Raw genomic sequence first — 14,753 nt, forward strand, 5'->3', positions numbered from 1 at the left:
GTCAAGTTTGCTTTAAGTTCTTATATAATGGGATTGCATGTGCTACTCATTTACACTTGGGTAAAATTGGGGTAAGTCCACCGACACATGTATGTCATTGACTTCAATGAGTTACTCTGGTTTTATACCAATGTGAATACAAGTAGAATTTGACCATTTTCAAGCATTAGTGAAACCTTTGACATTTCCAGCACCTATGCTTAATCCCTCACTTTAAATTAAAATGGACATGTGTCTATGTACACATGAATACTTACTTAAAGAAATCAAATTGTTTAAGATTTTTGGCCGTATACAAAAGATGATATAGTCCTTAAACTGTACTAATATCTCAATACCTGGAAGGGAATAAGCATAGCAGTAAATGGCAGACAGCAATGATTTCCAGTGAAGACACTAGATGAGGCAATAGTGGACTATAAGCCAATTTCGGAAATGTTCTCTAGAGCCATTTTGGCAGATCAGTTAGCGCGATGTTTTGCCAGATTAACACTGGGTTCTGAACACACTTTAAATCAGGGATCTCAAACTCAAATCACCACGAGGGCCACATGAGGATGAGTACATTGGCCCAAGGGCTACACCACTGACACCTTTTCATATAAACATACAAAAGCTCCCGCCCCAGCCCTTGGCCCTGCTCCCACTTCACCCCTTTCATGAGGCCCCGCCCCTTTCCCACCCCCATTACAACCCCTTCCCCAAAGTCCCCACCCCAACTCTGCTCCCTCCCTGCCCCTATTCCAACCCCTTCCCCAAATCCCCGCTCCTATCCCACCTCTTCTCCACCTCCTCTCCTGAGCATGCGGCTCCCCGCTCCTCCCCCCTTCCTCCTGGAAAGCGCTAAGCGCCACCAAACAGCTGTTTGGCGGCCGGAAACACCTGGAGGTAGACAGAGGAGCGGGGATGCGGTGCGCTGGAAGGGGAGAGGGGGCGGCGGGGGAGGGGAGCTTGGCGGCCGCAGGAAATAACTCGGGGGGGGCGGGGAGCTTGTGGGCCGCAGCAAATAACACCGCGGGCCGCGTGTTTGAGACCCCTGCTTTAAATGTTTGCAGAGAGACATTCTCTTAACTGACAAATATATTCCTCTGATTTTCAGCTTAGGCACAAATTTAACAAAAGAATCCTGGCAAAATCTAAGTATAAGTCATAAATACTATACAGTTATTTCTTAGACTGCAAACTGTGCAGTTCTGATCTTGTGTGCAGGAGTGAGGCCCTAGATCAGTGGTGGGCAACCAGCGGCCCGTGGGCCGCATGTGGCCCGTTAGGGTAATCCACTGGCAGGCCGCGAAACAGTTTGTTTACATTGACTGGCCGCCACTTCCCACAGCTTCCATTGGCCAGGAACAGTGAACCGCAGGCACTGGGAGCTGCAGGCAGTCAATATAAACAAACTGTCTCGTGGCCTGCCAACAGATTACCCTGATGAGCTGCGTGCAGCCCGCAGGCCACAGGTTGCCCATCTAGATGGTAAACTCTTTGGGTGTGTCTACACTGCACACTAAACCTTGGTCTGTGGGACCCAAGGTGGTGGTCTCAGTGTTTCCAAGACTGTGCTTGAGTAGGGTGACCAGATGTCCTCTTCTTAAAGGGACAGTCCTGTTTTTAAGCCCTCCTGCTGGTGTCCCAACTTTTTCTTAAAAATGGGTAAATTGTCCCATATTTTCTGTCTCCCCCACAGCAGTACCTGCGGGTCCTGCTGCTGACCAGATTCCTGCTCGCCAGCTGCTCAGGGTGGGTGTGTAAGGCTGGTGGCGGATGAAGATGCAGCGGATGGGAACAGCTGCTCCCCCTGCATGCTGGCTCTTGGGCAGCAGCCCCACCCCACCCCGTCCCTTTTCCGGCTGGCAATGGCTGGACCAGCATCTTGGGAAAGCCCAAGACCCGCTGGCCAGGTGGAGCCGAGCCCTGCATGTGCCAAAGTCCCACAGAGTGCTGGGATGGGGAAGCCTCTCCGCCCCTCAGCTAAGCTCTGGAGTGGCAGGAAGTGATTTCCAGCCTGTTCATGCTCCGAACCTGCAGGCTCCACTGCAGCACCACAGACAGAGGCTTAGCACGATCTTCAGCCCCTCTGCCCTAGGTTCTGCCCCAGGAAGCACCCTCCCCTGCTGAGCCATGTCTCTGGCCAGGTTCGCTGAAGTCCCTGAAGTCACCCTATGCTTGAGCATCTACACTGCATTGTAAACCTGGCTTTACAAATGCTGGACCTGGGTCTCATAGTCATCCTGGGTCTCAGCATTAGCATCCATATTGCACCCCAGAGACTTTCTGACTTGAGTCTGAAGTTTGAGCTGTGCCCACACTTCAAAATGGCAGGACTTGGACGTGTGTCACAGCTGGACTCAGGTTCTGACCTTCCCCCCACACCAGGGTCCTAGGACCTGGGTCCTTAGTGCTTGTTAACCCAAGTCAGACTGAATTGTGCATGGAAAGAAGGGTGGGGGGTGGAGGGGGGGCTCAAACCTGAGTAGAACCTAGGCTTAGTTTGCAGTATAAACATACCCTCAGTGGCCAGGACCTTACCTATCTATATGTTTGCATAAAGGCTAGCACAGTGGGCCCTTGAGTGTGGTAGTGCCTGGAGACCCTAATCATTATAACATATGTATAATGTACAACTTTCACAAATTGTACTGAGGGATAACACCATCTCAGCTAACCATCTTTTCTGGGGAGTTGAGGGAGCAGAAGAGGAAACAAAATACATTTAGTAAACTTAAGCAAACCCACAAAATCTCCTCTGCAGGATGTCTGACTTTAGAGTAAATGTCCCTCACAGTGTAGTCAACTCTTTGTTAAATAAATGTATATACTATGCTCATTTTAAAAACACGAATTGCTTATAAGGATCCTTAACTAATTGTCTTGCTTCAAAAGAACCAAAGATCTGAAAGATAAAATAATTGTTTAAATCTAAATTGGCTGTGTATAGGAAGTACCATCAGTGTAGCTCTGAGACAGACATCTTCAGGAGACTGGGTATGTTGCAGGAAATCAAAATAATTCAGGCTGTCACAATGAATATATTGTGCGACAGGCAAGGTCCCCAATATCTACATGTAAAGGGATCCTGGAAAATCTCAATAACTGATCTTCAGCGATAAAATGTGCTAGCAAGGATAATTGGGATGCAAAACAGTCTGTGCTTGGTAAGGAGCAAGAAAAAAAGAAAGAAAAAAGACAGCAGTATGAAATATTATGTTTTTAGCCCAATGAAATAAGAACCATTGTTGGAACATAATTCATCAGCTCTTGGCTGAACCTAAAATGAAATATAGTGAGTATTCTGCATGAATATTCACCAGGCACCATCTTTTTTGTACCTGCTTTTTCCAAGCAGTGTTATGTATCTTCTTTCTTTCTGTGACTAATTCATTCTCCTTTTTCCTTCTATTTTGTCATTCTCTTTTCTCTGCCATTTGGGGCCTCCCTGAATAGCAAGTTGGCACTGGTGCTTCATTGATGTCTAAACTAGGATTTAGTATTTTTTTTAATGATTCCCTATTAATAGGAAAGAGGAGCTTCACAAAGGTGAAATATTATACTAAGAGTACCAGCTGAAGCATAAATATTGCACCTGATTTCTGAGTATTCTGATTGTGGATCATTGTTACTGATCTAGAACAGAAAACAATCATTGTCTTTATGCAATTATGTTCCCACTCACCATAAGATTTAGCTCTCTCATCTCAGAAGGGGGTTGATGGTTGAATTGAGAGGAATAAAGAGGCTGCACAACTAAGGTAAGTGTGAAGTTCAAAGTTTAGGAGGCCGATTGCCAGAGGCAGCATGACTGACCATGATGCTTTCTGGATTCACTCCCTTGGTTTCCCTCTAGTCAGTGGCTGTGGCATTTGTGTGCATGTATATACCTGTGACAGGTAGAGCTGGGCAAAAATTTTTGTCAAACTTTTTCTTTTCAGAACTGCCAGCAAACTAAAAATCCATTATTCACAAAGCTCGTTTGGTAAGCAGCACTGACAAGTCACTGTTGGATTAAGGGTGAGATAGAATTTTCCTGAATCCTTTCTATTGATTGATAGGCTAGGGGTCAAAACACTGGTTCTCATTCTGTCCCTTGCCTCATTAGTATTTTTGTGAGAAATCATGGGTACATCAGCTCACCAATCTCACTGGTCCTGCCTCCACCAGATGAACTGAAGAAGGCCCTTGATGCTTCCTGCCTTGTAGCTTTTGAAGATCATATTTTCAATAGCCACGTGTTTCTTTCTACTTGCTACTGCAATGCAGAATCTTTAGGGAGTTCCCTCTCATATGCCAGAAGGGGTGGGGCTATTTTCCCTGAAACCAGGAAGAGGAGGATATATTCTCAATATTCGCATATAATAATAAACAATATTGGAAAAGGTAGACCTAGATTGGGTTCTGATATATCCATCCATATGGCCCCCCACTTTAGAGCACTCATATACCCTCACCAACTCTTGCATCTTTCCCATTTATAGCGTGAGTTGCGTTTTAAAGAAAGAGAGCATTTTCAGTTCACAGAATGGACTGGACTCATTCACAAAAATACACTTACTATTTTTATTTGAACTTTAGATTGCTTTAGGCAACTAACTGGAGGATCATGTTTATTTTATTTGTCTGCCCCAGAATGAAGAACACTTTTAAAGGACTACTCTGCCAGGTGAATTCCTGTCTTCTCAGAGCAGTCAAGTCTAACTGGAAGCACAACAGCTAAAAAGCTTCCTTCATTGTTCCACAGCCTTTGTCATTTGTAGGGCAAAGCAGTTTTCAATAAAGATATGTAAAAGCCAAGTTTCAAACTCCAGTATTTCCAGTAGCCAATCTTCAGTCAAAAACTGATCATTTAACCTTATTTGCTTTTCTAAATATGTGCAGATAGGCTTTTTACCAAAGAAAGAGCAGGACGGTACATACAGTAAGTATAAAAGTTGATTGACTACTTTTCCCCTCAAGCATTAATTGCTCAGGTTGGAACAAAGAATCATAGAAAGGTGATCTTTTCCTCTCAATACGTAAAGGAACCCAAGAACCCAATATTGACACAAACAGGCATAGACACATGAAATCTGTATGTTTACAACAAAACTGTAATATTTCAGCACCGCTATTTCAAATCCACTGTGAAGAACACTTTTCTGAGAGCGTTTTAAAAAGCAAGGGTTGTTATCAACTCCTAATTCTCATTAGGTTTGGCTTTGATCTAGAACTTTTGTTTCTCACTGTTGAGGTTTGTACACAGTTAATGAATGACTATCAGTTCTGTGACACCTGATACTGAGAAAGATGGTCATATGGGTAAGAATCAGTCAAGACATCTGGTTCCTGTTACCATTGTGCCACAGACTTTCTATGTGCCCTTGAGCGAGTTACATGCGGTCAGATTTTCAAACGTGCTCAGCTTCTATGTTTGATTCCTGAGTTTTCAAAAAAGCTGAGCACGCAATGTGCTAAATTCTTCTGAAAATCCCTATGCCTCAGTTTCCCCATCTGTATAACATGGGCAAGAATGCTTATCTATCTCACGGGCATGTGAAGCTTTATTCATTAATGTTTGCAGCGCATGTGGATATCTGTAAATAGAAATGTATAGACATACCTAATCTACCTTTAAATGTACTGTATCAGTGCTGGCTTTGTGCCTGCTTTGGTGCATACAGAGGACTGCCTTTAAAAGGGAAAATAAGGAAACGAGTTAAACACATAACTTAAAATATTTAGGCAGCCTAAGTTATCTAGTTGAAGTCATAACAAAAAGCCAATCCTGAATATGACACGTTTCGGATGTGAACCGTCCAACATTACATTTAGCACACTCTTGTTTCATTACAAAGCAAGCAACAATTAGCACATAATTAAGCAAATTGCCCATAATTATGCCATCGCTGAGCTATTTTTCATATTTTCACAACACAGCCCATACACGAATACATAGCTTGTGGTGCCAATGTTATTCTGTCAGCAGCAAGAAGTGCCTCTCATTTACTGAAGCATTTCTTATTAAAAAAGCTCCAGTAGCACTTTTAGTGCTATCTGCTCAGCAGGAACTCACCAGAGTGATGCTGATGAGAACCTTAAACTGCTCATGTTGGCCAACAGCTAATAAGAAATGGATCTCTCTTTTTTTGTGCAGGAGGTGGTACTCAATCTAAGATGGAATGCAGCCCTAATATTGGGAAATTATGGTCCAGAATTACCCTGGTGACCAAAACTAGCCACTTGGGTAACATATTTTAGCAACCTTAGCTATGTAAGAGACCAGAAGCGACAGTAAAAATTGAGGGGAGGAAAAAGAAAGTTGAAATGGTCTGTTAGTATAAGCTGGGTTGCTTTAATGAGGTCAGCAGCAAGATGCTTTAATGTAGAAATCCTAAATGATTGCTGTTATAATATACTCTACCTTTTTGCTTTAATAATAAAATACCTTTGGGAGCAGATTGCTATGAATACTTAAGTTTCAATAAATTGAAGAAAAATAAGAGAGAGTGATTATTCCAGGCTTTGAAACCCTTTATTCAAAGACCCACTAAAGCACTGGGCAGCTTTCTTTAATTCTTCAGTCTGATATACAGGTCCCATTCTCTACTGGGCCAAGAAAGAAATCATACATTAACAATGGGAGACCCTCATCTGTTCTGTTGGGTTCAATCTGCATGTGCGTTGAAGAATTTAGATACTTATCTGAGCTATCAGAACTTTCTGAGCCTGCAGTCTTAGGCTGGAGATTTTGCAAGAACAGGCTTCCTGCCACCTCTGATTTTAGTCCAGCATGAAATGAATTGTTTCCTGATATTTTACGTCCTGACCAGAAACTGAAAAATCCTTCCCAATATTTTGATACCTTGAACAAATAGTTTAATTCAATATCATCACTCAAAATAAACAGCATTGGGGTGAGGCACTTAATCCAAACTGAATTGTTCAATCCTATAAACAGAATATGCCTTTACATTTTGGGAGAGTTGCTTTGGATATACCTCTACAACTCTCACTCAAGTAAACGGGAGTGCTTTAGTTCAACTCCCAACAAATTTCAGAAAATGTAAAGTTAGATCATTGGCAGGGCTGCTGGAGGGTGACGGCTCCACCCCTCTTCCATTTTCCACCAATGCATTCCTGTTCTGAAATTTAAGTAGAGGCTATGTCTTCACTGCAAAAAAAAAAAAAAAAAAAAAGTAAGTGTGGTTTTACACTGAGATAGCTAACTTGAGTAGGCATCTCAATGTAAAAACCTAGTGAAGACAAGGCCTGGGTAGTTTTACCTTGATGTAGTAGCTCAACACAAATTCAGGGGGCAGTTACAGAAATCACCATGACTAGCTACATTGAGGTTAAAAACTCCTTGTGTCCATTAGGTTTTTACGTTGAGACAGCTATTTTGATGGATAAACCCCCACACTTTTTGCAATGAAGTCAAAGCCAGAAATAAAACTCTAATAAACAGTTCAAAACATAAACCTTTTTAGGAGACTTCCAGGATCCTGCATCAAAGGTAGTGAAGCCTGAGGCAGAATATAAATGTATTGGATTGTGTCTATGGGTTAGGGACACGCTGAGACTGGGCTAATGGGAGCAGCCAGGCAGTTGATTGCACTGTTAGGGAGGGAAGATGTTTTGAGGTAAAAATAGTGCCACCAAATATTTTTTCTTTCTTACTGTTAAGGTGTACCGTGATATATAAATCCCTTGCTTATGAAGAAGAGAGTAGACCCTTTAAAGTGGAAAGGTGTAATTGAATAGTTCATTCTCAGTGACCAAAAACCTTATTTATGCTCTCATCAGATGTTTCTACAGCATGTCAAATCTTGTTTAGATGCAACTCCTTCTTTTCCAATGACAATGTACCTATCCTTAGTTGATAGAAGACAAGGACAGACTCGCTGGGCCCCAGATTAGGATGCTATTAGGTAACAGTGAGCATGCAAGTATATAATCCAATTCTTGGACCTGATTTTTTCAGAGGTGCGTTGTACCCACAACTTTCATTAACTTCAGTGTGACTTATGAGTCCTCAGCAACTGTGAGAGGCAGGCTTTCAATGTCTACTTAATGAACCACACAAGCTAGAAAATACTGCTATGCGCACTGCTACAGTAATTGACAAACATATTGAAAACGACCAGTAGGCCCTCAGGCCAGGCTAAACAAACAAACAAAAATCAAACGGGGCAGCACAGGCCATTTATTAGATTGATCAGGACATTTTTTCAACATGCCAAGCATCCTGGGCCAGTGTGCCCTTATCAAAGAGCCAATCCAGGGTCTGGTAACGGTGCAATTTTCAGCCTTCCTTTGCTATGACTGGCTAGCCCAATACATGGTATTGCCAACCTGAAAAGCTTCAAAATCATGACTCAGACCCCCAAAATCATGATATTATTGGCACAAAAATGAGTATTTATACAAAGATTATACCAGTCCTTTTGGTTGGTCTTTTGATTTTCAAACTCTCTCTGCCCCCCACCAAAGTGTGTATGATTATTACAGTGTTGCCAAAATTTATACAGCAAGGTGATGTTGGTCTCTGCTAAAGGAGTTCTTGCTGGAAGACCCAACTGAGATCAAATTACAAATGATACAGTTATAAATTGCTGTCTACAGGGACTAAGCTTCCAACTTCTTCCCAGACCCTAAAATTCGAATGAATTAATTGTGTGTCCCCACAGCCTGACATCTGTCCTGGCCCCTCAGTGCGCCTGGTCTCCTCCTGCAGCTCCAGGGTTTCTTCGTCCCACCCTCACACTTTCTATTGCCAGGCTGGAGAGAGGAGTGACAGGTAATATAGGATTGTCCATTTAAGAGTACAGTCATATTTTATATATTATTTATAAATGAAAACTTAATATGCAAAATGTCAGTAGATTAGAAGCATGTTACAGACACAAGTAGCATGTGGTACTAGATGTTTATCGGCACATCATTAGAAGGGATTATAGCTAGTTATAAGCACTAGTTATAAATACCCTGTTGGCCTCTTGGACTCTATAAGAAACAACTGATTAAACACCTATTAATCATTTACTAGCTCTTTATAAATGGAGCCTTAATATAAAGTATGACCGAGATTAAAATTGGATTTCATACTAGGCAATAATTTAAATGACTATACTGCTCACATCTGTTTTATGGGATTCAGGGCCAGATTTGTAATCATATTTAAGCACCTAAAATGCAGACAGGAGTTTAACACCGTTTGGAAGTCACGGCCAGATTTTAAAAAGTATTTAGGTGTTGCAATGCCTAACTGACTTAGGATCCTAGATCTCATTTTCAAAAATGTCTTAGGCACTTAAGCCCAGATCCTCAAAGGTATTTAGGTATTTATATGGGAGTTAGAAACCTAAACACCTTTGAGGCTCTGGGCCTTAGGCACCAAAGTTCCATTGACTTTCAATGACACTTAGGTGCCTAAATCCAAAATTTAGATCCTCAAAACCCCTCCTTAATGCTTAGGGGAATAAAGTTTTGCCGGTAAAGTCCCCTAGGTGCCTAAATTTCTGCCAGTGGGCGTACACAATGACTTAGTGGTTCTCAAACTATGGAGTGGGAATGTGTCAAGGGAGGCAAGAGCTGCATGCCTCTTTTTTTTTTTTTTTTTTTTTAAAAGAGCTCCCACTGTCAGCCCTGGGTGGCTGGGGTTTGTGCAGAACAGCCGTGCACACCCGTGAGGCAGGGAGGAGGGGATACAGGGGACAGCTGGAGCCCTGCTGCTCCAGGCTGGCAATGGGAGCCAGGGGCAGCACTGGGGAGGCTTGCGGCAGCTAAAGCCACCCCAAAATTTGCCTTAGCACTCTGTAGCCACCCCTCCCAGCATAAAAGTCAAATGGGCTGAACCGAGCCAGGGCTGGAGCCGTGCACACCCATGCCCGCTCCCCAGTGCAGGGGCAGCTGTGCTGTGCTGCAGGGCACAGTGCGTCCCCAGGCAGTGTGGGGGTGATTGGGAGGTGAGGGGAGAGGAGCTGGCTGTGGGGCCATCACCTCCTTTACTTTTCCACTGCTCCCATATTGTTTTAGTAAATGATGGGGCAGTGCAATCATTTTCTCATCGCTCAGGGAGGCTCACTATGATTAAGTTTGAGAACCCCTGTCTTAGAATAAAGATACCCTTAAGGTAAACATCTCGATACAGAGATGAATTAGGCTATGCATTCACTGAAATAAAATGTTGTAAGTAGAAGAGATGCATTGTATGTTTTTTCTTGGAATTCTCATGCAAGTGAAAGACAGCAAAAGTGATTAGCTAGGTATACAAAATATGGTTTATTTCCAGACTAATAAGTTTGGACTGAATGATACTGCAGCATCTGCAGTTTTGAACTTTCCTGCTTGAGCTCACTCAGCCTCTGGATTCACATTTAAATTAGTGCCCGGGGTTTTATTTTGTTGTAAATTATTCCAAATTATAAATATGACATTTTGCTAAAGAGGCCCACTGCTAAACTGTAAATTACTTAGATATTTAGTACTGTAAAGTTATGATCAACTCTTCAACGTTAATATAAATATGTAAAGTGTAATGAATAGCCTAGAATTTAAAGTATATTATTAGAATAAATGGCAATATAAGTGCTTCATAATATTTAAGGTATAAATAACGTGTTTCATTTAATATTTAATTATCTAGCTCACTTTTGTACTGCTCCTTGTTAATTATTGATAAAGGGTTCATTTATTTAAGATGTACTATACATTTAAATCAAAATCACTTAGGATATAAGGTGAAGCTACAGTGAGATAGATGGTTCATGCTCTAGTAATAACTGCTAAACTAACCAAAGAGAAAAGAGTGAAATTTGCAGTTTCCTTCATATCTGAAAAGACAATGGTGACTGTGGCCTGAATGATAAAGCCAGCTCTTGTAATGAAGCAGAGTTTTTGGCAATAAACCAAACATCTGGGTATAAACATGCAGCAGGACAAAAGGTTTTAGCTGCCACTTTTCAGCTAGCCCATGGAAAATTTTTACTTTTTTTTGTCCAGGGCACTTGTGACACTGCAGATGATTTACTGTGCCTTTTGGTCTATACAACATTACTCTCTATCTTTCAAGATTTAACTCTTATTTGCAGTAAGAGAATGAACTCTTCAATGTGAAGCTGGAGCAGCTTAAATAATTATCAACAGAGATTGACTGCCTCATCAACTGATGCCCCTAAGTTTAGGGTAAGAATTCTACCCCAATAGCATTAATGGGACAACATGGATGATCACAACTGTAAGTTTCAGTTTCATGTGCAATTACATGGGTTTAGCTAACCATCTAAGGAGGTGCTTGCTTAAGTGCCCACATATTCTTGGGCTTGATTCACTTTAAGGCAGTGTTTCCCAAGTGTGGAGTGAAGAGAACTAGCTTTGGGTCACAGAAAGAGTTTTCAGTTGTTCTCTAGAGTCTCAGCTTTTGTGTTTTATAAAACAGTCAGTCTCTAGCTGATATGGTTGCTCATAAAATATTCTAAATGTGAAGCGAGTGCAATCAATGTATAGGTATCTGCCTGTGTTTGGAGAGAGCCTGATACAATAGCTATCACAGTAATTTCAATGGGTGCTAACTCACCTGATGATACTTTAAATGTCAGATTTGTTTGCAATTTCACTGCTCATAAATGCATGTCAGAAAGGAGGGGAAATATCATACAACTCCATCAATTTTCTCCCCAAAATGTGGGGTAGAGAAGATGTATGAATAGAGACATGTAGGGCTCTAACACTACATCGTGGGTGGATTTCAGGAGGAAAAAATTGTGCTTAATGTCAATTTCCTGAAGTGGGGTTTGTTTTCAAACATTTGGGAAACACTACTCTAAGGTCCGCCTAGCTTCCACTGCCATGAACTTTAGTAATGGGACTGCAGCCCAGAGCAAGCCCACTTTGCTATCTGGGAGGAGGGATGGCAGTGCAAGTCATCTGCAAGCACCAGTCTGTACTGGCTGGCTCAGATTTGGTCAGCAGCACCCCAACCTGGAACTGGCCAGGGAAGAGGCCCTCTGATTTAAAAAAATCTCTCCTCTAGGAAGACACACAAGGCAAGAATTTGTTTTTTCTGAGACTAATCCCGCTGGGACAGTGGTTCCCACTGCGGTGCAATTAACATGTAAACCACACTATTTACATGACTATCAGTGATCCTTATGAAAAGATTCCTGTTTGGAAAAGGAAACCTGCTTGAAAATATCAAAGGAGTATCATTCAGATTAACAAAAAAGAGCTTGGAAGAGAAATAACTGCATGCCTATTTTCATTAGCAAAAACACAGTTGGATATGTTCTCTGCAACAGAAAAGGTGGTGCCATGCAAATGTGGCACTTCAGAAACAAAAGAAGGGATAATTGACCGAAAACTGCTTAAACCCTGGACATTTTGTAAAAGTATCTATATTCACTTTTACCATCACTAATTATTCAAGTACCGTACCTCATTAGAAAAGCATATAAGAATCAATTACTACCAATTAAACAGATGTGTATTCACTTACGTTCAATTATTTATTTAATCAAGACCTAGTACAACATGGTATGTACTTTCATTATATACATTCTTTAGGAGAATCTTTTGTCTTCTGGGGATTTTTGGTCAATATTATTATTTTAGATGAACTTGTGATAAGGTAAAAGCAGAGTGAAGAGAAAAAGAAAAAAAATCTTGAATACTATGAGTAAAAACCACTTTTAAATTCCTTTACTAAACATCATTTTAATTCAGACACATTCTTGCATCCTATTAAATGTAGTTTATTATCACTTACATTCAATTATTTTTCAACTATTTGGAAAATGTGGCTTACAGATGAAATCTTGTTACTGCTGTACTGAAAACATGGCAGTTTTCTTCCCCTGGAAAAACTGAGAAACAGGTGAAAAAATGTAAAATGCAGGGGATTTTTGTTTTACTGGTAAGGATATCCTTTACTGCGCAAGAAGTCTGTTTGCTTCAGAAAATGTAAATGAATAATCCCCAGTGCAGCTTTTTGTATCTTCTGCATATAAACCTGGGTTAAGTATGTAAAAGAATTTCTTGATCCCTTTAAAAGTACCAAAACTGTTATATAGCTGCAGGATTTTACTAGAAATTACTGAATACATCACGTGAGGTGGAAGAAGTTGATATATAGAGAGCTCAAATCCTTAAATCTTTATAGCCTCTCTTGCCTAGGCAATATTGAATGTTACATATAAGATGTCCCTGTAAATGTGTCTGCTACCGACATGGTAACTGGTTGCAGGCTGAATAATTTTGTTCTCCTTCAAATGTGCTGTGCATGTGTGAACACAACTATGCACCCACCCTTTGCCTATCATTTACTGAGTTTAAAAAGGAAAGAAGATGTGTGAGGGTGAGAGAGCTCAGATCTCCCAATTCTGGAAAGAATAAGGTTAATCTAATTAAACATCTTTCAAGAGGTAATTTCTAAGTGCTGTTAATAGCAGTGTGACGTTGCACTCTATATATTTTATGGAAATATGCTTATGAGTGTGAATATGAGGTAACTGGAATATGCTTTATGCAAAAGATCTCTTGTAAGGTAACATAACAAAGGTTATAACCTACTGAATATATTCCTCTTATTTGTATGCATGTATCATTCTTGTATCTGAAGCTAGAAATATGAAGTACAACTCTGAGGTCCTATTGTAATTATGCAAAGTGTGAGCCATTAATGGTGGTTTAGAATCTTGATGGCTCCCACTGACTCGGACAATTGGTTGTAAATTGTTTATTTACCTGCACGACTTCCTGTGTACGTGTGGGCCAACCCAGGAAGAATGGAGACTAGGGGCTCTTACAGTGACATGTGACCATGTCACATGATACTGGAATCCATCTTAATCCTTTGAGCTGGGGTGGGGACAAGCATAGACAAAGGATTCCCACCTTGTGCCAAAGATATAAAAGGGGGTGTAGCAAGACAAAAGGGGCTGCCAGTCATGAGAAAACCCCTGCTTACCATCTGAGATGTCTGCTGGAACTAACAAGGACTGTACCAGGGGAAAGGATTGGACCCAGACTAGGAAGGAGTCTAGGCTGTGAAAGAAGCTTATTGGAATATCTCTGAGGGTGAGCTATTACCTGTAATCAGTTTCTTAATGTATTAGGCTTAGACCTGCGTGTTTTTGCTTGGCAACTTACTTTGTTCTCTCTGTTATTACTTGAAACCACTTAAATCCTACTTTTTATACTTACTTATAACAGTTGTGCATATCTCTCTATCAGTGATATAGAGGGCGAACAATTTACAAAAATTTACCTTGTATAATCTTTATACAGAGTAAAATGGATTTATTTGGGGTTCAGGCTCCCAGAAAGGCTGAACACTGGGTGTTGGGAAAGTCCCTGTTAACTGAGAAGCCCCTGGCTGAGTGATCTCAGTTAACTGCAGAGAGGCGTGGCCCAACCTCTGGATCTCTGCTGGAGCTGACTGGGGTGTCTAACTCAGCAAGACAGGAGTGGAGGGGCATCTGTTCTGGCAGGAGGATTGTTTTTAGTGGTATCTCAGCTCATCGTGTGACAGTCTCGAGGGGAGTCTCTGTGACTGAATCTGTCACGGGCAGTCCTGGAAAATGAGGGCCTCTATAATCCATAGACTAGGTACAGCACAAGCAGCAATAATGCAGACTGCACTAAGTCTGGACTGCAAGAACAACCTCTAAGATCTCAATGCTCACCATACCATTCACCCTTCAAACTCTCCACTGGATGGCTAGAAACTGATTTTGAGATATGTAAGGTTTTCTTTTCTATGTAACTAAGCTAAGGAGGAACCTTCC

General features: G+C 41.3%; 1 protein-coding gene and 1 long non-coding RNA gene across 5 annotated transcripts in view; one reads left to right on the top strand and one right to left on the bottom strand.

Annotated features, from left to right (window-relative positions):
• The window catches only part of LOC135973411 (uncharacterized), an 81,662-nt gene extending 70,466 nt beyond the window's left edge, over positions 1 to 11,196 (top strand). The window contains exons 2-3 of the long non-coding RNA XR_010590243.1: positions 8,658 to 8,767; positions 11,061 to 11,196. This is a non-coding gene — a long non-coding RNA (uncharacterized LOC135973411). The remainder of the gene's footprint in view (positions 1 to 8,657; positions 8,768 to 11,060) is intronic.
• Positions 1 to 14,753, bottom strand: part of PCDH11X (protocadherin 11 X-linked) — a 1,048,566-nt gene that overhangs the window by 14,752 nt on the left and 1,019,061 nt on the right. The gene's annotated exons all lie outside the window — the stretch shown is intronic.

This window comes from Chrysemys picta, chromosome 9 (assembly GCF_011386835.1).
Source record: "Chrysemys picta bellii isolate R12L10 chromosome 9, ASM1138683v2, whole genome shotgun sequence".
NCBI classification, from domain to species: domain Eukaryota; kingdom Metazoa; phylum Chordata; order Testudines; family Emydidae; genus Chrysemys; species Chrysemys picta.